Source organism: Gorilla gorilla, chromosome 11 (assembly GCF_029281585.2).
Source record: "Gorilla gorilla gorilla isolate KB3781 chromosome 11, NHGRI_mGorGor1-v2.1_pri, whole genome shotgun sequence".
NCBI classification, from domain to species: Eukaryota; Metazoa; Chordata; class Mammalia; order Primates; family Hominidae; genus Gorilla; species Gorilla gorilla.
Window position 1 is genome coordinate 117,506,058 of NC_073235.2, and position 13,095 is coordinate 117,519,152.

Here is a 13,095-nt window from a genome sequence, read left to right on the forward strand (position 1 = left end):
TGTATAAGTAATAGAATGTTCTAATGAGGACTTAGACTCATTATACCCACTGTGAGATAGACTTGAGATACGAAACCCGTTTGTTACCTTGCCTCCATACAGCCACACTCTAACAGGGGCCATCATGACCTTATGTGTCCTCCTAATATCAGTGTCATCTTTTTCTCTATTTTCAGAAGCCCTTGAAAGATCTGTATTATCCTTTCTCCACTGTACAGTTAATAAGATGAAAGGCCCAAGGTTCTTTTCATTAGATTAGATGTTAGTTGACAGTTTCAGATTGGTTAAGAGTGTTTACACTGAAGTAGGTTTTGGTTTGCTTAAGTGGGAATCCATGGTGCTGGAGCTGCCTCATTCTAATGGCCTCCCAATTTCTTATTGGTGCTTCCACCTTCATTCATACATCATCATCTCCTGCCTGGATTATTGCAATAACTTGGTAAATATTGTCCTTGTTTTTACCTTTATCCACTCTCTTGGTTTAGGTTCCTCCAGTAGCAGATCCTGAACAAGGATTTCAGTGTAACTTATAGGAGGTGATCTCAGGGAGCATTGTAGAGAGTAGTGCAGAGATAGGAGTAAGGAGAAAAGCCCATTAAAGATTTAGTGTTAATGAGGTGGTTACTATTGTAGACAGCCAGGCTCGATCTTGCTAGGGAACCTCTGAGAGACTGAGTAGAACATGTCTCTGAATTGTGACACCAAGGGGCACAAGAAACTTGAGACAGGGAACCCAAGTGATAGAATATCTCCCATATCTAAAGAGAACTGAAGCACTGTGCCTTTTTCTTTAATATAGGAGGTGCATGGTGTAATAACTTGTCCTTTACATTGAAGGAATGTCCTAGCTTGCCTCAAAACATGGACTATAAAAATGTCACTAATGTTCTGCAGCCAATTAAGCCAACTGAGTTCCTTTCCTTGTGGGGGCCCAGTGTGCAATGGCTGCACACAGCAGCTTCCTTGGTAGTGTACACAGCCTGTTGGTTGTATGGGTTGCTCTAAGGGACCTTGGAGACAGGCCTTTCCAATGGATGTTCATGTTTCTGACCTTGCGCTACCCCAATGTAGCTCCAAACAGGCATGCGAGGTGCCTTTGGAATGCCCCAGGGCACTGTGGCCAGGGTTCACATTGGCCAAGTTATCATGTCCATCCGCACCAAGCTGCAGAACAAGGAGCATGTGATTGAGGCCCTGCACAGGGCCAAGTTCAAGTTTCCTGACCACCAGAAGATCCACATCTCAAAGAAGTGGGGCTTCACCAAGTTCAATGCTGATGAATTTGAAGACATGGTGGCTGAGAAGTAGCTCATCCCAGATGGCTGTGGGGTCAAGTACATCCCAATCGTGACCCTCTGGACAAGTGGCGGGCCCTGCACTCATGAGGGCTTCCAATGTGCTGCCCCCCTCTTAATACTCACCAATAAATTCTACTTCCTGTCAAAAAAAATGTCACTAATGTACCCTAAATTTTCTTTTTTATTTTTATTTTTTATTTATTTTTATTTTTTTTTGAGATGGTGTCTTGCTCTTTTGCCCAGGCTGGAGTGAAGTAGCATGATCTTGGCTTACTGCAACCTCCACCTCCCAGGTTCACCCTATGATTCTCCTGCCTCAGCCCCCTGAGTAGCTGGGATTACAGGTGCCCACCACCAGGCCTGGCTAATTTTTATATTTTTAGTAGAGACTAAATTTTCTATGGTTTATCCACCTTGCAGTTCACATATGGCTTGTCAGAACATCTGGAGCATTTGCTACTTCATGCTCACTAGTTTGATTAATATAATGTCATTTAACTCGTGGACCAGCAGATTCTGTGGAGTGTCCCTTTAGACTCTATTGCAACAGAAAGCAGCAGAGTTAACATAGACCTGGGGCAACTCTCTGAACTTGCACTGCTGTCCAATCAGGTAAATGCTAAGGACTTTCAGTCCTTTCTCCTGATAACAACTTTAAAAAATTCATTTTCCAGTTTAATAGCAGCTGTGTTGATTTGTTTTGTTAGCAGTACTACATACAACATAGCAGCTATGATTAACACTACCACTTGGTCAATTTTATGGTAGTCCACTATTGTTTGCTGTGATCACCCTGATTTTTGTAGGGGCCATATCAGTGAATTAAGTGGGAATATGATGGGGTCCATCATTCATCAATCTTTTAGACTTTGAAGATGGCACAAGTCTCTGCCATTCCAACTGACCTATAGATTGCTTTTGATTTATTATTTTGGCCAGGTTGCAACGGTGATTTCAGAAACTTCCACTTGGCTTTTTCTATCACTGTGGCACTTATCTAGCTGGTGAAGGAACTAATGTGAGGCTTCTGCCAGCTACTAGGAATATCCAATTTTGCATTTATAACTAGGAAAATATTCATCTTGAAGGCCTTAGACTCATTAGACCCACTGTGAGATAGACTTGAGATAGGACACCCATTTGTCACCTTGCCCCCATAGAGCCACACTCTAACAGGGGCCATCATGACCTTATGTGTCCTCCTAATATCAGCGTCATCTTTTTCTCTATTTTCAGAAGCCCTTGAAAGATCTGTATTATCCTTTCTCCAGTGTACAGTTAAGAAGATGAAAGGCCCAAGATTCTTTTGATTAAGGATTAGTGAAATACTTACTTCATATACTTGCTATAGCATTGCAAAGACCTTTTGAAGGGGAACCTGACCTCTTCTTTCTCAATTGATGAGCCGTATGACTAAGAATTGGCTCAGATCTAGACAGCAGATAAGGGAGCATGATTTTCCATTGCAATGGCCATTGCAGTGGCCAACGCCAACCATTTGCTTTCCAGCTCTTGATTATTTATGTTTATAGAAATCAAGGAATAACCTTTATTAGTTGCTAATTTATTTAACCCCAAGGAACACCCTGGTCAATTTGCCATTACCACAGACCCCTGTGGGTCAAGTTTCCTTGGTGACATTATGGCCTGTGTCTGTTATAGTAATTATGTCAGCCTTACCTCTGATAGTTAAGTGGTGCCACCTGGCCTCTGTTATTTCAGAATCTTATAACATCTCCATTATCACTAGGAAGCTCAATTTTATAGCCATCTCCTCTCCTATCAACCCTGGTCTAGAGATGACATCTATCATCATTCATTTTTAAATGATGCCAGCACTCCCTCGTTAGTGCATTCCTTGTAGTTTTAGGGGAGTGCCTAGCCAGGTCCTTCCAGGTAAGAATCAGCTAGTGTGTTCTCAGGTCTTATGAAATGAGCCCATGTCTTTAAGACCCCTTCCTCAATACTCTGCCAAGGCAGTGCTGGCATCTCCACTATAGACCATCCTTATTTCCAGACTTCAAGGAGCCAGCCAGCAGTGTATTAGAACTGACTCCAGGCAACCTTGTCAAGGTATTATCATCTAAGTCTCAGGAGACTGTCCGATATCAATGAATTCCCTATATTCTGTCCCACCTCAACCCTCATTCCCCATTCAACACTCTCAGTTTATATATATATGTATGTGTGTATATATATATATATATATATATATATATATATATGTATGTATGTGTGTGTATATATATATGTATGTGTGTGTATATATATATATATATATATATATATATATATATCTCACATATACTCTGTTGGTTCTTGCTAATACCCACTAGCCAGGTTCTGAGACTTTGGGGGTAAATTATCTATTTACTTAAATAACAGGGACAGTAATTCCCCACTTGAACCATGCTGAGACCTGACCCCAGTCATTTGTCTAAAAGCAATGAGAGGAGGTGAAAGGAGATCTTGAGGAGGGCAAACATTGTTTTGTGAAGCCCCAGGAGAGATTTTTCAGTGGTCCTCAGGCAATGGGATGCAACAGGGAGAGGGTTGCCTATGCCAGCCAGAGATGCTGAAGAGTTAATGCCAGTAGTATTAATACAATTCTCAGCAAATAAGGGAAGGGGTTGCTTGGGACTCACCTCGTAATGGCACAGTTCTGAGGTGTATTATATACATTCTCTCAGAAAGGCCACAGCAACACTGAACTCTGTTTTCTGAAAATGGTTACCAGTTGATAATGGTGCTGAATAAGCAATATACATATGCATGGCATTCCGGGCACCTGTGCTAAGCATTTTCTAAGAATCACTCCTTTTATTCTCCCAAGGAAGGAATGAAAGTCAATAAAAAGTATATTAGCACCAGATATTTGCTCCTAAACACAGAAAATGAAGATGATTTTCTTTTTTTTTTTTTTTGAGATGACGTCTCGCTGTGTCACCCAGGCAGGCGTGCAAGCTCCACCTCCCAGGTTCACGCCATTCTCCTGCCTCAGCCTCCCGAGTAGCTGGGACTACAGGCGCCCACCACCACGCCCGGCTAATTTTTTTTTTTTAATTTTTAGTAGAGACGGGGTTTCACTGTGTTAGCCAGGATGGTCTCAATCTCCTGACCTCATGATCTGCCCACCTCAGCCTCCCAAAGTGCTGGGATTACAGGCGTGAGCCACCACGCCTGGCCTGAAGATGATTTTCAAAATGGCTTTGGGTTTATTTACATTTATTTTTGAAAATAGTATTTCATAATCTTGTTTTTACTTTTAATTTGAAGATTTAAGCTAGTCTGTAATCTCTTAAAGTGCTGGGTTCTATGAATCCTTGTCTGTGCAACAGCTAGCCCTTAACCTGGTTCATTGTTGATTTGAGGAACAAGATGTGGGAAGGTAGATGTTAGAAAGGCAAGATCATTTATTTCAAGTTATACGTGGAATTTTAAAATATTTTAATTGACCACGTTAAAATTCTATTATAAATAAAATACATATTTTATGTACTAGTATTTGAAAAATTATCAATTCAAAAATATTTATTGATAATCTGCTATTTGCCCCAAAATGTGATATAAAATATTAATTAGATACAAAATATTAATTCTTACAATCTGTGTCAGTGGAAGTTTCCAAGGTAGTTAATTCTATTTCTTTCTTTCTTTGTTTTCCTTCATAACATCATTCTAATAGAGAAATGATCCATTCTCAAGAGATTTGCAACAGAATTTTTTCTAGAGAAATGTCCCCATATCTGTGATAGAAGTTCCAGAAATTATGAAAGAAAAATTGCCTACTGAGAATTTTAGTTTTTGTTGTTACATGTTCATAAATTGTATTTTACCAGATGGTTGTCCCTCATGGGGCACCACTGAGTTATACAGGAGAGCATTGATGTTTTCTACCTCTGTTCTCCATTAGCTGCAAAAACTTGCCCCTTCACAGACTCCGTGAGAGGAAAGATACCACGGAAAGAGACTGCATACTATTTTACTTTTCCTTGGACTCTGAAAGTCGAACTTTAGCAAAGTAAACTTACCAAAGACATAGTTAAGATAAATGAATGTGTCCAAAGCAAATCGGAAAAGGGTGGAAGATTGCTCATCAAATGCTTTAAAAGAAGTCCTAACTATAATTCATTTCTTGGCCTTGGATGGCCTCTCAGGAAGTGGTGTGTTGGAGCCAGTTCTTACCTGCTCTTGCTGGTCACATGCATCTCTTCCCAGCTCTTCATTCGGTGACATCAAAATTAGCAGGTTGAAATTAGCCATAGGTGAGAAGTATTTACACCATGGAGATCTAGCAAATGTTACAAACTGACCTTTTTTTCCAGTTCTTAGACATTTACTAGCACACCACTGAGACCCATTATTTACCAAGTATGAGTGGTTTTGGTCCCTTGAAACCAAAAAACTGACTGACAAGAATCAGAGTTCTAGTTACTTATCACTTGGCCAAGTTACTTATTCTCTGCAAAGCCCATTTCCTCATCTGCAAAAAAGAAAGGATGATACCACTCTATTTACTCATCTACATTATTTTATTGTGAAAAACTCAGAATATAATAATTTTATGAGAATATTTTAAAGCTATAAGGCATCCTATAAACAAATGATGAAACAGGGATTGATGGCTGTATTTCTGAAGCATTATATTTCTCATGGGGTATATTAGCCTTGCCTCTTTAGAGAAACAGAACTAATAGGAGATATATATATATATATATATGTATTTATTGTGAAAAATTGGCTCATGTGGTTATGGAATCTGAGATGTCCTATAACCTGCCATCTGCAAGCTGGAGGCCCTGGAAAGCTGGTGGTGTAGTTCCAGTCTAAGCCTTGGGGTCTGAGAACCAGGGACCCAATGGTGTTAGTCTCAGTTTAAATTTGAAAGGCTGGAAAAGAAGGAATGCTGATGTCTAAGGGCAGGAGGAAACAGATACTCCAGCTCAAGCACAGAGTGAATTCTTTCTTCCTCCACTAATTTGTTCTAGTTGGTCTGTCAAGGGATTGGATGATGCCTACTGGCATTGGTAAGGGCAATTTTCTTTACTCAGTTGACTGATTCAAATGCTCATCTCTTCCAGAAACACCCTTACAGACACACCCAGAAAAATGTTTTAACAGCTATCTGGACACCCCTTAGAGAAGTCAAGTTGACACATAAAGTTAACCATCACATGGGGTAACTCAATTACCTGGCAGACAACTTGTTCTGAGTTCCTCCCACAAACGAAAAAAAAACAGAACAACTGCCATGAAGGCATTAATTGGAAATGTAAGATTTAACATTGATTTTATAACAGAGCTGGAGGAGTTTTACTTTATATGTCACTTAGCCAACAATTCAATAATACTGTCTTAGAAGTTTGTCTTTTCCCCAAAGCCTGTTAGATTGGGCTCTTCTTTATGGAAATTTGCCTCTCTCAGCTCCTAAGCTCTTCCCCTCCCTTCATATTATTCAAATTAGCTTTTTACCAATAAAACTTGGAGGCCAACAGGAAGCTTCTTTGGACTTTACTACTGACATCTCTCTAACAAATCTGTGTCTTTTCTTGTGATGGGATTCTCCTAACAGCTACTGAAAAACATGTTCTCTAGTTACTATATGTTCCCTTGAGAAAATATTGGCTATCCTGACAAATCAATTATACTAACTCTCTCCCTTTAGGTCGAATGAACGGAAGAAAAACACAAGGCTTATATGTGGTTCTCAAGTCTTATTCAACTCAGGGCTCAGCCACTCCTCCTAAGATGGGCAAATATGTAGATACAGGACATTTTTTCACCTCTTTTTGTTGGGCATCTTCCCCACCATGATCCTTCCCAGTCTGGAGAATATGGAATGCATAATAAGTTTTTATTGGTTCATCACAGGTATCCTGGGACACAAAGTTGTCTGCGAGAGTAGGTGCAAAGCCTAGGCTGGATCTTCAATTACCCCACACCCAGGACTCTTGTCTCCATGATCCCCTCCTTAATCCCCATTTCTGTTGTCTCTGAGGGTCATGGTCTTCTTATACCAGCTCCTACCTCAATTTCTGGAAGACTAGGGTAGAGTTTGCCTCACAGATATGCTCTACTTTGAGATGCCTATCCTTCCCACAGTAGAAACAAATCCTGATGTTACTTTCAACAGAGTCCCCAGTACTCCTTCATTTCTCTTTTTTTCTTTTTCGAGATGGAATCTCACTCTGTTGCCCAGGCTGGAGTGCAGTGGTGCAATCTAGCTCACTGCAAGCTCTGCCTCCCGGGTTCACACCATTCTCCTGCCTTAGCCTCCCGAGTAGCTGGGACTATAGGTGCCCACCACTATGCCCAGCTAATTTTTTGTATTTTTTAGTAGAGATGGGGTTTCACCATGTTAGCCAGGATGGTCTCGATCTCCTGACGTCGTGATCTGCCCGTCTTGGCCTCCCAAAATGCTGGGATTATTTTTCTTGGAAAACCAGGTATTTGTGTCTCCCTAAAATTCATAATTTGATATCCTAACCTCTTATTTGATGATATTAGGACATGGAGCCTTTGGGAGGTAATTAGTCATGAATGGGACTAGTGCTTTTAAGAGAAGAGATATGAGAGCTTATTCTCTGCTCTCCAACATGTGAGGACACAGCAGGAAGATGGCCATTTGCAAACCAGGAAGCAAACCCTCACTAGGACTGGATCTGTCAGCACCTCGACCTTGGACTTTTCAGCCTTCAAAACTGTGGGGAATAAATGTTCATTATTTAAGCTACCCAGTCTATGATAATTTGTTATAGCAACACAAGCAAAGATACCAGGGAACTGGTTCTTAGTGTTTACCTATCCTGTCAGTGAATAGCCAGGACTACACTACTTGAACATTAGTGAGTAAAGCAAACCAGGTCTGAAGCTTTTTCTGTGCATCCTTCTGGGGCTTGCTTTTCCTCTCTTTCAGAAATCTTGTGGGGAATTGGACTGGAGCTAGGAGAATGAATCATAACATGCAACCCTTGTTCCCCAAGTCTGGACTAGTAATTCTCTATGCAAACTACTTTTTTGGTTTTATAATGGAAAAGCAGCCAGAACTCTCCCTTTCTCTTTGTCCTTCTAAATTACCTTCATTAATAGTGAAATTTTGGCAAACTTCTTTCCCACATTGCTTCTGCTGCTTAGGGAATCTGAGCTTCCTCAGAAAAATTTCACTATACTTCTGCGACTACTGTCTTAGTCCATTTTGTGCTGCTATGAAAGAATACCTGAGACTTGGTCATTTATAATAAACAGAAATTGGTTTTGGGTTCTGAAGGCTGGGAAGGCTAAAATCAAGGGGCTAATATCTGGTGAGGGCCTTCTTGCTATGTCATCCCATGGAGGAAGGGCCAAGAGAAGGTGAGAGAGAGCAAGAGATCAAACTCACAGCTTCAAGCTGTTTAATAATCAGCATTAATCCATTCATACAGGTGGAGCTTTCAAGACCTAAACACCTGCCATTAGGTCCCACCTCCCAGAACTGTTGCATTAGGGATTGAGTTTCCACCTCAAGCTTTTTGGGGAACACATTAAAACCATAGCAACTCTCCACAGCTATTGGGATTATCTTTCTGACTTTGTCTCATAGCATCTGGGTTTGAATCCATATTGACAGTCTCTCTAGTTCTGGTACATGGGCTGAGGTCTTGTTTCCTTCTTCTAATTGCATAGTCAGAATTGGCATACCAGTCCTGGGAAATTCCTGTATTCCTGGATATCTGTATCCCCAGATACCTGTTTGAAGTAGTAGGAGGCATTTCAGGCCTTGAGATCTTCAACAATTCTGAATGCCAGGCCTTGAAATTCTTATTTTAATCAAAAAACCATTCCTTCAGTCCCTGTCCTAGGTGCCTTGAATATGCTTATATTTTCAGTAACATATAGCTTTGGCTTAATAGATAATTGCTGTATAGTCCTATTTCAGCTGCTGAAGAACAGAAAATATTAGATTACCAATCTCATTATAGTTTCCATGATCATTATAGTTTCCAAATTGTGGAATTTGGAAGGGTGTTCTAAGAACGGACAGTCTCCTTGAACTCTTCATTGTGAGGAGTTTAGAGTTTATCTGGAGAGGGTACACTTCTGACATTTCCATGAAAGCATCAGGTCTCATGGAATAGTCACAGAAGAAAATAACTCAGAAACAGAAACATTCTGTTCCAGCCTTAGCTTTATAACTAATTAAATGGTGTAACTAAAAACAAGCCACTTAACATTTTGTGTCTCATTTTCCTCATATATCAAAAGAAAAATAATAACAACTAGATTTGTTGTGAGACAGAATTCAATAAGGGGAAAGTGCTTTGAAAAATATGAAACTGTACCAGAGTAAGGTAATTTTATTATTTTATAGCCTAAGTTGCTTTGGTCTTCCAATTTTAGTTGAAATTGTACAATTGAAGATGAAACATCAATTTCATAGAGGGAATATAGCAGAATGAACAGTAGTAGAAAGATCAATTTAATCTAGACTTCATATTTTTATTATGTGAAATCACTTAAAAAGCAACAGCATCTTTACTCATAATTTTAGTGTAAGAAAGAAAATGTATTGCAGCAATTGCAAAGAACAGGGCCATTAATTTTATTAGATTTTTGACATCATTTAAATGTGCTCCAAAAAGGGTTATGTTTGTTTCATGCTACAGAAATGATAAACTCAAATGATAACATCACATAAACAAAATCTAAAAGGGGGAACCTCTCTTAAAAAATATTAGTACTGTTAAAAGATCTTTATAAATTTGCCTGTGATCTGTTACAAGGTACAAGAACATCAAGTAATAGTTTTTATATTTATAATTCATTATGATTAGATCATTTTTAATTCAGTTTTAAATTTTTTCTAAGTACACATTTCAACTGAATTTTTAACCTCTCCCCCTTCCTGGTTGTTGCCACAAGTTTGGAAGCCTGCAGTCAAGGTGGTGATTCAGCAACTCTTCTGCTTGCTTAAAATGATTTGAATTCCATTCACAATCACCAGGGTAAACAATCACAGTATAAAGAAATCCCCAAACAATCTTGTTTTCAGGCAGCCTTCCCATCTTAATGCCTTGTATCACTGGGATCAGAACACCTCCTCAGAGCAGCGTGGGCACGTTGTGCTATGCCAGAGTTTTTCCGTCAGGCAGGATATGCAAACAGTGTGTTTTTCCAAGTGAAATATACCGTTGTTTCCAAATTTGGTGGAAGAATGAAGTGAATAAGAAAATTTAATATGTTTATAGTTATTTTATGTCTTAAAAAATGAAGAAATTAGGCTTTATTAGTAACAAAACACCTTTTGACACTGGTGTCCTCACGTAATAACCAGTGCAGCATTTCATATATTTCGAACCTGAAAACACACATACAACAAAGGGAGAGTGCTCATATATTTTTATATTAATAGATAGGGCCATGCTGCCGGCATATTTGGAGTTCACCTGTTCAGAGCACTAGGAAACTTACTTGATGAATGGTGAGAGTACATAGAAACCTACACTTCTAATTTCTCCCCTTTTCCCTTTCCTGTCATCCAGGTTCTCAAAATTCTGAGCAATTCAGCTTTGTATATGACATTCAGCAAAACAAAAGGCCTGTAGTTAACTTACTCTACCCTCTTGAGGAGATATTTCAGGGACCATCTCATTCTTTTTTCTTTTTTTTTGAGAAGTAGTCTTGCTCTGTCGCCCAGGCTGGAGTGTGCAGTGGCGCAATCTGGGCTCACTGCAAGCTCCGTCTCCCAGGTTCATGCCATTCTCCTGCCTCAGCCTCCCGAGTAGCTGGGACTATAGGCACCTGCCACCACACCCGACTAATATGCCATTTTCATAAAGGGAAATATATGCCTTACTTTTAGACAGATAAGAGGAGAGCACAGAACCCTTCCTGTATTTGTTTATGCTTAATTACCTCTAACTCCAAATAATCCTTAGGCCAAAGAGGCATATTTTGGAGTGGCATATCTTGATCCTTTTCACTATCAATATCTACAGTGGATCAGCACATTTAACTTCCAGGTAGACACTCTGGTCAAATGATCCACCAACATTTCCCCAAGCCCTCTCCCTACTCTTCTTCCATATAGGGTGGTGAAAGCTAAATATTCTTTTCCCAGGATCCCTTAAAGCTGGAGCAGCCATATTTTTAATAGTAGATAGTCAGATATGTGCAGGGCAGGAGAGGACCCCTCCTACCAGAAATGTCTGGTGCCCATCAGGTGATGGTCAGGTGGTTGTTATACTGTCTCTCTAAAATAGTATTAATAATTGGTTGCAGCCAGTGCCAGGGAAAGGCAGTCTCCCAATAGATAGCAACACCTGAATCTGGTGATCAGCAGCTTCCTGATAAGATCTCAGGAGCTGAGCAAATGGGCTCAAGCATGCGCACCAAGAGGCAAAATGGCAGAGTTTAACTGGTAGGTGACCTTTCTCTGGGAACACTGAACAGGAAAAACGCCTCAAGTGAGCATGTGCACAACTTCAGTAAACACACTGCGCATTGGGCCCCTCTCAAGTGCTGGCAGACCACTGTGCGTGTGGACAGCCCACCCCAAGGGAAGAATCAAGGGAGAAGAGATGCAACCCCCTAAAAGCATGCCAGTGTATAAGACCCCAAGTCAAAGGTCAAACAGCGCACTTGAATCTCTTAAGATGCCCGCCTGGTGTTCTTCCAAGTATACTTTACTTCCTTTCATTCCTGCTCTAAAGCATTTTAATAAACTTTCACTCCTGCTCCAATATTTGCCTCTGTCTCTCTCTGCCTTTTGCCCCTCAAATTCTTTCTTCTCAGAAGGCAAGAACTGAGGTTGCTGCAGACTCATATGGATTTGCCACAGCTAACAACATGACATGAATTGGGGTCAATAAGGCATATTAGAAATCTTCTCTGGCTTTCATGCTATGAGAGACAGAAATGACTTGCCATCTCTTCTTCTTGTTATAATCAACATGGCTATATCATCAGAGGCAGCAACAGGCATCCTCACAACCATGAAATGCTAAGCCTGAGAGAAAGGCCAAGAGAATTGCAGAAACACTTGTTCTGACATATCAAGTTTCTGGATCAATATCCAGTAACTTCTTTCCTCCAGAATTGTTATGAAAAAAAAAAATTCCCTCTGTGAGTTGGATTTCTCTAGTATTTGAAGCCAAATGTGTTTCTTAATTATACAGCCTCTCCTTGAACAAGACAACAATAGTTTGCTGTTAGTTACACCCTACATTCCTTTCTCATCATTTCCCATGGTCAAATTAGCTTTTTAAAATATTGTACAGTAACCATTCAGGTGTCTTTTCTTACCTCTGTGAAATGGAATTTTGTATTTATTTTCTCTTACTGGAATTTCCCTTTAGGAATTCTTTCAGAAAGAACCTGTAGATAGTAACTTTTTTGAGCCTTGTATGTCTGAAAAAAAAAGTCTTTATTTTGCTCTCACACTAAATCCAGTGAGTATAGAATTCTAGATTTGAAATAACTTTCAGAACTCTGAAGTCATTGCTCTGTTCTCTAGCTTTTATTGTTAGCAATGACAAGTCTGGCTGGAGTGCCATATTCTGCAACTGCAGGAGGGACCGTCTACTTTGGTGTCTTGTTGGATCGGCCTCTCGGCAGCACAGTGTGAATTCTGCATGATGGGGATTGTAAAATTGTGGGGACCTTGAGTCTGACACTAACTTGATTTTCATTCCTTCATAGATACATGTTTGTTTTCTTTCTGAAAATCATTGAATGCTTTCTTTTATACTTAGGGCTTTGACATATTTTTAGAATGTGTCCGTATGTGTTTTGTTTGTTTGTTTTTGTTTTTTTGGTAGAC

The 13,095-nt window shown here is 39.9% G+C and overlaps 1 long non-coding RNA gene and 1 other non-coding gene across 4 annotated transcripts in view; both read left to right on the forward strand.

Annotated features, from left to right (window-relative positions):
* LOC129532165 (uncharacterized) overlaps positions 1-13,095 on the forward strand; it is a 165,535-nt gene that overhangs the window by 40,319 nt on the left and 112,121 nt on the right. The window lies entirely within an intron of this gene.
* LOC115933852 (small nucleolar RNA SNORA70) lies at positions 889-1,023 on the forward strand. Its single transcript, XR_004069698.1, has one exon. It is a non-coding gene; the product is annotated as a small nucleolar RNA SNORA70 (small nucleolar RNA).